The sequence below is a fragment of the Chionomys nivalis genome, chromosome 23, assembly GCF_950005125.1.
Source record: "Chionomys nivalis chromosome 23, mChiNiv1.1, whole genome shotgun sequence".
NCBI classification, from domain to species: domain Eukaryota; kingdom Metazoa; phylum Chordata; class Mammalia; order Rodentia; family Cricetidae; genus Chionomys; species Chionomys nivalis.
In genome coordinates this window covers 13,877,950-13,890,485 of record NC_080108.1, presented here as the reverse complement: position 1 = coordinate 13,890,485, position 12,536 = coordinate 13,877,950, and positions in this window count along the sequence as shown.

The following is a 12,536-nucleotide window of genomic DNA, read 5'->3' as shown; positions in this document are numbered from 1 at the left end:
AAAACAGTACAGAGGATTTCAGAGATACTAAAAGTTAAGCCACCCAGCAATATCTTTTCTGACATAAATGATACCTTCGTAGAGCTCTCTGCTTTCCTTGTTCATTGTCTCATGATCCACAATAGCCAAGCTATGAAAATAAGCTGTCAGGAGTGGAAAGAGAAACTCTAGCACATAAAAGAATGTGACTCAGTCCTGTCAAGAGAACCAGATCTTACCATTTGCCAGTGCTGGGATTGAATTAAAGGCGTGTGCCACCACCACCCAGCAAGCCTCCCGAGTGCTGGGATTAAAGGCGTGCGCCACCATCGCCCAGCTTCTTTTGTTTTCGAGACAGGGTTTCTCTGTAGCTTTGGAGCCTATCCTAGAACTAGCTCTTGTAGAGTAGGCTGGCTTCAAACTCACAGAGATCTGCCTGCCTCTGCCTCCCGAGTGCTGGGATTGAATTAAAGGTGTGTGCCACCACCACCCAGCAAGCCTAACATTTTTAAAGAGAAAGTTGAGGCTAAGGATGGTGCTCAGCTGGTAAAGTGCTTGCCTGGTGCACCCTAAACCCTGGGCTTGATCCCCAGCACCACATAAACCAGTTGTGGGGGCTCATGTCTGTAATCTCAATAAAGTGAGAGGTAAAGGCAGAAGATTCAGAAGATCAAAGTCATCCTTGGCTACATAGTAAGTTTGGGGCCATCCTGCACTACATGAAATCCTGGAAAGAGAGTGATGGAGCTGGGTATGGTGTCTCATGCCTGAAACCCCACACTTAGGAAATTTGGTTTTTTGTTTTGGGGGTTTTGTTTGTTTGTTTTGAGACAAGGTCTCATGTAGCCCAAGCTAGTCTCAAACTCTCTATATATAACTGAGAGTGACCTTGAACTTCTTTTGCTCCTCCTGTGTCCACTTCTCAGGTGCAGGGATTATAGGAGCAGACTGCCACACCTGATTTTATATGTGTGTGTCTTATGACATAAACAGCCTGAAGGCTCCCTCAGGATTCAGTCATCCCTCATACCCTCCTGAAAATGTCATTATGCTATGTATGTGTGTGGGGAGCTTGTGGAGAGCTTCAACACATAAATATCCGGCCATAACACCCCAATAACACGGGCAGGACAGAACCAAAGATTGGCATTTCTCTCATACAAGAGAAAGCTTACAGCAGGCCATCTTAAATTTTACTAGGCATGCTGGGTCTTCCTTCCTGATGACATTTATTTATTCATTCATTTATTTATTTATTTATTTTGGTTTTTCGAGACAGGGTTTCTCTATGGTGTTGGAGCCTGTTCTGGAACTAGCTCTTGTAGACCAGGCTGGTCTCGAACTCACAGAGATTCACCTGCCTCTGCCTCCCAAGTGCTGGGATTAAAGGCGTGCGCCACCACTGCCCGGCCTTATTTATTCATTTATTTATTTACTTACTTACTTATAGACAAGAGGTCATGTATCCCAGGCTGGTCTTAAACTCACTCTGTAGATGAGGAGGACCTTGAACTTTTGCTGGTACAAGAGGCTTTTGCCACCAGGCTTAGTTAGTGCAACATTGGAGATTTAACCCAGGGCCTTGTGGACCCTAGGCAAGCAGTCTACTAACTGAGTTCCATCCCCACCCTCGCGGTGGGCTTTGAATCAGAACGCTGGTTATAGAGACTTAAAGACTGAGTGCTGGCTGCTGTCCCAGAGGACCCCAGTTTGGTCCCCAGCACCACCGTCAGGCAGCTTATGGCCAACTGTAACTCTAACTCCAGGGTATCCGACACCCTCTCTGGCTTCTGTGGACACCTACAGATGTGGCATAAACTTATATGGCGCATGCTCATATAAACAGTCGCACACACACACAAACAAAAATAAATCTTTAAAAAAAAACACACACACACAGAATACTTATTCTCTCAGTGTCTGCTGTACCACCGGGCCACTTTACAGATTTTGAATTTACCAGTCCGGTAATCACATGACCTAGCTCCCCCCACCCTACCCATGGCCCCAGAACTGTCATGTCTTGACTGCCAACAGCCTCTATCCTTTGTTTGTGAGCCTCGGCAACGTTGCTCCCATCACCCATTCTATTCCTCTTATCCTTGTAGATTTGTTGCAGCTAGAACATCGCTTACCTATAGCAAGGCAGGGCTCGGAAGGAATGAGCTCAGATGTGCGTATTTAATTTGCGAATTGGCCAGGACTCCGGTACTCCCTGCTTCTTAAAAATGATTTAGATAGCATTTCCTGGAAACTGTGTTCTTATCTAATATGTTAGTGGCCGTCTGTTGGCCTCCTCCTCATTAAGGGGCCTCAAAAAAGATTTCTCAATCTTCCTTTCTTCTGTGTCCTTAAGGGCCACTAAGGCTGCTAAAATAAATTACAATTATGCTTGTCCCCAGCTCTTTGGGTGCACACGATGTATCGGCAAACCAGACACGCGCTGTTCTGGAGCAGTAGCTGTTCTCCAGGGACCTGAACTCACTGCCATTTCACTAATGCATACCTTCTTGTCCACGTCTGGCCTTCGCCGTCAGGAAATGTTAAAATACGCTTTAAATACAAAACCGCTATTAGAGCTAACCCAAGATAACACCATTAAATAATTACCTTGTTCTCAAAGCCTAAAAGGTTTTTCCCCTCTTTAAACAAGTCCTGGTAGCTACCCCATTACAGTAAGCACTTTGCTCTCTTCAGTCGTTAAAAAAAAAAAAAAAAGACTTAACTGTAATCCTGCAAACCCAAACTAACGGAGCATCTGTCTATTGCCTAGCAAAGCCCTCCTAGCTGTGTGTGGCATCTGATGCGGGGGAACTCAGTTCTGGTGAAGCTGCTTCCCTTTGCTTCCTGATCCTTCTCTAAAGCAGGCTGTGGGCCTCAGGTCCAGTCCTGTCTAAGGAACCCTTATACAAAGCTGGGAGCTGGGTGTGGTGGAGCGGAGCACATCCTCCCTAATTCCAGCACTTAGAATGCTGAGGCAGGGTGATGTGAAGTTCAAGGTCATACACAGACACCTTTATTTTTTTTAAAAAAAAAAAAAAAAGAAGAAGAAGAAGAAAAGAAAGTATATCTAATAAATAATATTTGTAAAGCAAATAATTTGTAAAGCACCCAAAGACAGTTCTGGTCAGCTCTCCAAGAAATTGGCTTCCGTTTTACTAATCTCCACTGGTCATCTTTTCCTGTCACAGGTCTCTAGATAAACCCAGTCTCTCTACTCCTAACTCCAAACACTAAAAACCTCCTACTTCAATGATGAGATAAGGGTTTTGATTGTCAGGAGTCGGGGGTTTCCAAATGGGGTGCCAATACACAGATTAATAGAAATGGGTTAATTTAAGATGTAAGAATTAGTTAATAAGAAAGCTATTGACTAAGCAGTGTTGTAATTAATACAGTTTCTGTGGGATTATTTTGGGTCTGGGTGGCCAGGAAATGAACAAGCAGTCTCCGTCTACATTCTAAAAAAATACTTTGAAGAAAGAAAATATCTCAACTGATAGTGTAAAAAAAAATAAAAGGAAAGTAATACCACCCTAAAACAAAATTAACACATAACTCTCATCAAAAAGTTGATAAGAGTTTTCATACTCAGAGTTTTCAAATCATTTATCCCTGAGGCTGGGGAGAGTACTCGGTGGGTGAAGGCGCTGGCTGCCAAACCTGACAGCTAAGGTTTGGTCTCCTGAGCCCACACGGTGAAGAAGAGGACCCATTCTCGTGAGTTGTCCCAAGCTGCATGTGTGTGCCACGGTGTCCACGAGTCTGCGCACACTCAGTAATAAATAAACAACAAATAGTTTAAAAATAAGGTGTCTATCATTGGGTGCTGCACACATGCCAGGGTGCAAGTGTGAAGGTTGGAGGTCAATTTTTAGTAGTCATTCTCTCCTTCTACTGTGGGTTTCAGGGATGAACTGAGGTTGCAGCTTGTAAGGCAAGTTCTTTTTTACCTGCTGAGCAATCTCCATGGCCTCCTCATGCTCATATGTGAAGCATCCTTGTTCTAGACAGAGTTTCTGTCCCACCAGCAGCTCCCAAGTAAAAACACTGAGGCTTGTATTAATTATAAATGCTAGTTCGATAGCTCAGGCTTGTTACTAACTAGCTCTTACAACTTAAATTACCTCATATCTATTAACCTACATTCTGCCACTGGGTTGTGGCTTTACCTGTCCTCCAAAGTCCTGCTACCTCTGTTGTTCCTGGTGACTCTTCTGACTCTGTCCTTCTTTTTCCCAGAGTCCTCTGTGTCTGGCTGTTCCACCTACACTTCCTGCCTGGCTACTGCCCTGTCAGTTTTTTATTAGTCAATGAGAATAATACATATTCATAATGTACAGGATTATTCCACAGCACCTTGTTCTTTTTTTTTTTTTTAATGTAACAGGACATAAAGTCTGTGAATCAGACAAACCTTTCAAAATAGATTCAGCCAATATAGGCAGAAAAAAGACAGAATAGGATTTTGACAACTAAATTGGTTAAGATATGACGCAACCACCTGGATACCATTCAGGGTTATTCTCAATATGAAATGCATGCCTATCAAAAAGACAAGACTTTAATATCTTGAAACTTGAATAGACAGGCCCAAGACACTTCCCATTAGGTTCCCAGGAGAACACACTTAAAATAAATCACGTGTTAAGTGATTGACTCCTAAATTAGCCAAAATATTTCGGGAGGTTTGTCCAGGCTTCTGGAACTGCCATGGCAAACACTGCCGAGTTTCATCTGTGTGTTCTTCCATCACCGTGTGCTTTCTGCTGTCATCCTCCAGCCTCTGAGTTCCTCTCATTGGCATCCCCCACCCCTCCCTCCCTCCCTCCCTCCCTCCCTCCCTCTCTCTCTCCCTCCCTCCCTCTCTCCTTCCCTCCCTCCCTCCCTCCCTTCCTCCCTTCCTTCCATGTTGGAGATTGAACCTATAGCCTGGATTATGCAAAGTAAGTGCTCTACCACTGAGCTACAACACACAGCCCTGCTTTCTCTTTTTTTGTTTTCTTTTCCTTTTGGCACTGAGGGTTGGATCCAGCTGAGCCCCTTGCTTTCAGTGGCTTTACCTTGTGACTCTGTTTGGTCACCCTTGGGATCCTAAGCTCTCTGAACTGACATGGCTATGCTGTGTTTGTGAGTCTCCCTCCCTCCCTGCGGCTGTGGTTTCTGACTGTCAGGAGTGGGAAAACCGAGCTACCTTCTGATGTTGGGCAAGCTTTGAAGTGTGACTGACCTGGTAGAGCTCACTCCATGGTGCTGAGCATCACACACTTGTTTCTTCTTTCCATCTCTCTCCCATTCTTTTCATTGTCTTCACTGAGAGCCTTCCTTAATAAATCTCTTGCACACAGTCCCTGTCTCAGTATTTGTTTTCAGGACCTCAACCTAAGGGGAATAAAAGAGAAAGAAAGAAACCTTCTGAAATGACCCTTCGAAGTTCACCTGGAAGAAGCTTGGCTGAAATTATGGCCAGATAATCGTTGACCATTGCTATACAAGGACTCGTGGCTCTGGTGGAGCTGCAGGGAGGGCATGGGCAGGAGCAACTTTGCCCTAGACAGACAGCTTAGTAGGCAAAGTGCTTGTTGGGCGAGTTCCTGAGTTGGGATTGGCCAGTAGCCATGGGAAAGGCCAGGCACAGAGGCACAGGCTTGTGTTATCCTAGCACTGGGAGGTGGAGCTGAGAGGGATCTCCGGGGCTCAGTTTGCCTGACAAATTGATGAACTCCAGGTTCCGGGGAGACCTACGTTGTTGCTAAAACAAAACAAAATGAAACAAACAAACAAAAAAGTGGAGAGTAATAGAGAAAAACACGTGCCATTGATGTCTGGCCCCTCCAGGCACTTGACTACACACACACACACACACACACACACACTACACGTGCACACACGATACGTGTACTCACACAAACACACACATGAACATGAATATAAATACATACAACACACACAAATGATCATGCATATGCACACAACACCCACACACAACACATACATACATGAGCATCACATACAACACACACATATACTACCACCACACACATATACACACACATCAAACATACACATATACACAGACATCAAACATACACTAACACACTAAATATAAAATGATAAAGCTGGGATCCCAGTTCAATTCCCAGCATCCACACAGTGACTCACAACCATCTTTAACTCTAATTCCAGGAGATCCAATGCTCTCTTTTGCACTCCAATGACAGTGCACATATGTGGTATACAGACATACATTAAGGCAAACACTATGCACACAAAATAAAAACAAACACAGTCTCTCCGGGTGTGGTGGCGTACACCTTTAATTCCAGCACTCAGGAGGCAGAGGCAGGTGGATCTCTGTGAGTTCAAGGCCAGCCTGGTCTACAAGAGCTAGCTCCAGGACAGGCCCCAAAGCTACAGAGAAACCTTGTCTCAAAAAACCAAAAACTAAAAACCAAAACTAAAACAAAAACAAACCACCAGCAACAACAACAAAATACCCCCAAAACAAAAAAGACACTATTTATTAGAAGCTTAAAAACTTGTGAAAGTAGAATACACGAGAATGATGGCAGGATAATAGGGAGATAAATGGACTATTACTGGGGAATATACATTTTTAGGGACTTTGGTAAGCATTAGTTTTATGCAGAACATGACCAATAAAGGATGCATATTCTGATCACAATGACAAGCCTATGACAAGGTTGAGCTGATCAAAAGAAATGGAGGAACCAGAACAGAGGTCTGGGAATGTGTGGTTAACTGAAAGTTGGAAAGGAACATTAGAGAGGAAAAAAAGCAGAGCCAACAGAAAACAAACAGCAAGGTGGTACATTTAAGCCCAATCTTGCCAAACACTGCACTAACTGTAGGTAGAGCAAACACTTGAGTTAATAGGCAGAGAATATCAAACTAGATAAGAAGGACCCAAATGTATTCGGTCTTAAGTGACTTATTTCAAATGAACAGATAAACTAAAAATAAGAGAATGGGAAAATGTATATTGTGTAGATATAATAAGATAATAATAAGAAATATAAACAGGAACAAGAACAAACAAGAATGCCGCCGTGGCAATAAGGGTCAAATAAAATCAGCTTCAAGATAAGCTTGTTAACAGACATAAGGAGAGGGTTTTTTCTTCTTCTTCGTTTCTGATTTTCATGTATCCTAGGCTGACCTCAAACTTTCTGTGTGGAGAACAACCTTAAACTTCTTTTTTTTAAAAAAAAAATGATATAAACAAATTTTATGCATATGGGTGCTTTGCCTGCATGTATATCTGTGTACCACATGAACACCTGGTGCCTGCCGAGGTCAGAAGAGGGCACTGGATCTCCTGGGACTGAGGTAAGGTTGGTTGTGAACCTAAACTCAGGTCCTTTGAAAGAATAGCCAGTGCTCTTAACTGGTGAGTGGCCCCTCCAGCCCCACCTTGAACTTCTGATCCCCCTGTCTCCACTGCTGGGATTAAAGGCGTGTACCACTACTGCCCGGCAATTCTAGGGGTTCTTACATGCTAGGCAACCACTTGGCCAACTGAGCCACCTCCTCATCCCTGGGATTTAGATGTTTAAGAACAGGAATTGTTCTGTCTGAAGATCATCTCTCTCTACCACAGGTCATCACAGTGTTCTCCCTCAGTCAGTCCAGACAGAGAGCCCGCGTGTGTGTGTGTGTGTGTGTGTGTGTGTGTGTCTGAGTTCGCATGTGGATGGCCTTGGAGGCCAGAGGGCAACCTTGCTGTGGTTCCTTAGACACCCTTCATCTTTGTTTAACACGTCGGGGGCTCTCACCGACCTGGAATTCTCTGAGTAAATTGGTTGGCCAGCAAGCTTCCGAGAGCCTCCTGTGCCTGCCTCTCCAACCCTGGGATCCCAAGCATGTCACTGTGCCTGGCTTTTTAAAAACAGGTCTTGGTGATTGTAAAGCAAGAACTTTACTGACTGAACTATTGATGCGCTCTTGTCTTTTGGAGGCATTTTCTCAACTGAGATCCCCTCCTCTAAATTGACTTTAGCTTGTGTCAAGTAGACATAAAACCATCCAGTAGAGGGTCTTACCCTATAGCTCAGGCCAGCCTCAAACTCTGGACAATCCTCCTGCTCCAGCCTCTCCAGCAGTGGAATGATAGGTATAACCCACCAAGACCAGTTTTTTGATGAAGATTTTAGCATCTGTCAGTCATCGAAGGACTAAGAGTACAAAAAAAACCAGCAAGGAGCTTGTGGTCATTGGTTGTCCTGTGGCTGGGCAGAATGCCGACAAAAGCAATCTAAGAGGGGGTTTATTTGGGGTCACAGGTCATCATGGCAGAGGAGTCACAGCCGCAGATCCTTGAGGCAGGGGGCTGGTCACATGGCCCCTGCAGCCAAGAAGCAGAGAGCGACGGATGCCAGTGCAGGGCCTCGGGATATGGAGTAACACCAGCCACATGTTTTGGGATGGGTCTTTCTTCCCAACTCTATTAACTGATTGTGGTACACCCTCACAGACATTCCTAGAAATCTCCAGGATGATTCTAGATCCCGTGGCGTTGATCTGTATAAACAATCACAGATCCAGAACACAGCATGTGATCCACCAGGCTGTACTACCTGACGTTTCTGAAACTCTATGCCCAGTAACTGAAGAACAAACATTGGTCCCCAAGGCCCCATGACAAACTGGGCTACAAAATAGGTCAAGAAAGCCTAAAGGCTGGCATCCATATAGACTACATAGAGGAAGATTCTCTGACCATCATAGAAAACATTTTAAATAACAACATAGAAATCGAATGAATCCTAATTTGGGGAGTTACACTACTTACTAGAAAATTACTTATGGATCAAGGAAAAAACCTTAGTGGTTAAGGTACAGGAGGAGGAGGAGAGTTCAAGGATAGCCTGGGCTACACAGCGAGCCCAAGTCTCAAAAAAGAAGTAATGAATAAAATGATGAAGAGAAGGAAGGGAAGAGCTAGTCACACAACATTTATGAGTCGTAGATGAGACTCATTTCGGACGAGAATTTGTAGCTTTCGGGGCTTAGATCATAAAAGAAAGGGATAAAGAAAGAAAGGAACAAAGGAAGGAAGCCAGTCAGTGGTGGTGCACGCCTTTGGTCCCAGCACTCAGGAAACAGAGGCAGGAAGATCTCTGAGTTTGAGGCTAGCTGTAGCCTGGTCTACGAAGCGAGTTCCAGGACAGCCAGAGCTGTTACACAGAGAAACACTGTCAAAATATAAACTAATTTTAATCCAAAGATAGGAAAAAAAATGAAAATGACAGAAACAGCAAAACGGGAAACCAACAGTTGGGTGTGCTTGCACCCACCTTTAGTCTCAGGGAGACAGAGGCTGGCAGGTCTTTGCGTTTCCTGGTCTACATTGTGAGTTACTGGACAAGCAAGGCTATGTAGAGTCTTTGTCCCCCAAAAAACAAAAACAAAAAGCAAACCAACAAAAGAAAATTACAATTTAACTTTTTTTTTTTTTTTTTTTTTTTTGGTTTTTTCGAGACAGGGTTTCTCTGTGGTTTTGGAGCCTGTCCTGGAACTAGCTCTGTAGACCAGGCTGGTCTCGAACTCACAGAGATCCGCCTGCCTCTGCCTCCCGAGTGCTGGGATTAAAGGCGTGCACCACCATCGCCCGGCACAATTTAACTTTTTGAAAAGATTGGTAAGGTTCATAAACTCCAGCAAGATTCAACAAAAGGAGGCAGGGGGATTGAGGTGAGAGAAGAGGGAAGTGGGGCGAACAGCATAGCAAAATCACCACACTCAGGAGGCTCAGGCGGAGGAATTACGAGCCTGAGGCTTCATGACGAGAACTTGTCTCAAAAACTAAACCTGAACTAAACCATAGCCAACACAAAAGGTCATTTGTCCCTTTTAGACTGTTATTGCAAGATTTTTGTATGTTTGAAATTATATCAAAATAAACATTTAAGCAAAGTGGAGAAAATGTGCAAGCCAATACTAACACAGGCCCGAGCCTCCATGCAGAGAGGCTGCCCTCTGCTGATGTGGCCGTAGGAGGGGAGGGGTGCCAGAAGAACGGGAGTTACGCTTGGAGGAAAGGATGAATTTTAGCTGTACCACGACCGGTCCTGGTTCCAGTGCACTTTCCTGCCGATCTAGGTGCCTACACAGGCTTATGCCACATTCTCGTCACCTGGAGCGTTCTGACCTACGTCGGGTTTCCACACACACCAGTTAGCATTCTCCCTTGCGATCTGTTTGTTTTACATCTTTCTGTATGTTATTTTATGTGGGGAGCGGAGTGGGGGTGGGTGCCTGTCTGCGCTCTATGCGCTACCATACAGTTCGCGAGCTTTGGTAAAGGGGCTGGAGGCTGAAACATAGAGAGACACGAACCTCTCGTCACTGGTAAGAAACCCCCTATTCAATAGCACCACGGAGGCTTATATACCCAACAGTCAGGTGGGCCAACAGGTGAAAACCTTATCCTCTGATCCTCAAGGCAAGGCAACACGTGCTCGTGAAGCAGAGCTGGTAAACAACTTTGACACAGCCTTTAGTAACTCAAATGAGAAGGAAAGTAAAACTCTCTAGCAGGGAAGAGCAGCTGGAGGCCAGGACTCCAAATGGTCCCAACATGTAAGTGGGAGCTTCCCACTGTCTTAGGCTCTCTCAGCTGGCCATGGAACTCCAGCACCACATCTGTTGGGTAGCTCTTGGGCTAGCCAGTGTCCCTTCACTGATACATGTCACTCAGCTGGACGTGTGCCCTTTTGGGAGAAGTTTGCGAGTCCGTGTGCACCCATTTCTTTTTTCATTACCAGGAAGTTTAGCTGTGAATAACTCCATAAGAGTCTCCCTAGCCAGGCTACTAGAAGCCCTAGTAGCCCTCTGTGTTCCGCCAAGAGAGCCAAAGAGAGTAGGAAACGCCCACTCACAGGCAGTAGATCAAGGATGCAGACCCTCTGGGTGACTCTGACTCCAGGCATCCCATTCTAGTCCTCCTTTCTGTGCCATTGCCAGACAGAACACAGCCATAACCAAACCTTCCTCGTAGGTCCCCATGAAAATAAAAAAGGTGGACCTGGAGTGAATTCTCCCATGGTAAGAGGTCTGAAGTGGGACAGACAACCTGCAAGGCAGGCCATGAGGTGAGGAGACCGGTCCTTGGCTGATCTTCCTATGCAGATCCCCGACAAGCCCCCACCCCATTCCTCACACTTGCTTGAGTGCCTTTCTTGACACACCCAGACCAGGAGCCACACACTAATTCCTCTTCCAGTTCTGCTCCTGCCCTTAATAAGGTCAACAGTGACAGCTCAGAAGAGCTATCGGGCAGCTTCCAGACATCAGCTAGCACGAGGGTACCTGCTTTCTTTCCGGTTAAACATGAAAATGTCTTGCGGGGGGGGGGGGCATAGTAAGTAAGTAAGTAAGTAAGTAAATAAATAAATAAATACCAAGCCTTCAGAAACAACACGTTATCAGAATAATAAAATTAAATTATAACAGGGCTGCCAGTGCCACAATGTCTGAAGGTGACAAGATGTAATCTTGGTGAAAACATGGGATCTGTCTGTTTATAGATCTAATAAATTTTGTTAGAATTGCGCTCTTATAAATCCAGGCTGTTGAGGAAACCCAACAACTAATTCATCAGTTGCTCACCGAGAGGACTTCTTCTCCGTTCCAATTGCTCACCGCGTAGATAACAAGGAGCCTTACAAGCCGGCTGGTTAAATGTCATTTGTTGGGGGCTGGAGAGATGGCTCAGAGGTTAAGAGCACTGACTGCTCTTCCAGAGGTCCTGAGTTCAAGTCCCAGCAACTACATGATGGGCTCACAACCATCTGTAATGAGATCTGGCGCCCTCTTCTGGTGTGTGGGAAGCAGAATGTTGTACACATAATAAATAAATTAAAAAAAAAATGTCATTTGTTTCAGAGCAGTAACATGGCACGGATCATTGCTCACACATAGACACCCAATTATATTAATATATTAATATATTATATTAATGTAATGACATGACATTAGCGCAGCCACTTCAGAGCGGTGACAACTTCCCTCCTCACTGAGGACCAGCCCTGGCTTCTCCCCAGCAACCCCCCCCTGTCATTTAAATGCAAAACACCAGCTAAGTGGAAGGAGCCCAGAGTAGCCTTTCTCAGGTGCCTCTGATGCTTAATCTTGGGTCAGCTCTGGGGACTGAGTTTTTCACTCTGCTCAGCTTTCCCAAGGGACAGAACCATCACCCCATTTCCAAAATCCAAATTTTCTTGCCCTCAGGAGTTGACCTAAGGTTGCCCATAGAATACGGAACAGTGTCATGACTGACTTAGGGTGGAAGGCACAGAGAGAAAGCCCTACTTGCAGAAGTTAGTGTTAAGGCACAGGGTCCTCAGGCTTTGTGAGTGGCTGGTTTCTGTTGTCCATCAAAGGCATAAGAAGAAGAAAAACAGCCCTACTTGACTTCGAAGTCTTGTATCTTTCAATTCAACCCCATTGGCACACAGGGCTGGCTAATTTTTTACTGTGGAAAATCCATCTTGTAGGGCATGTGGCAGAATCCCTGCTGTCTATGCACTGGGTGC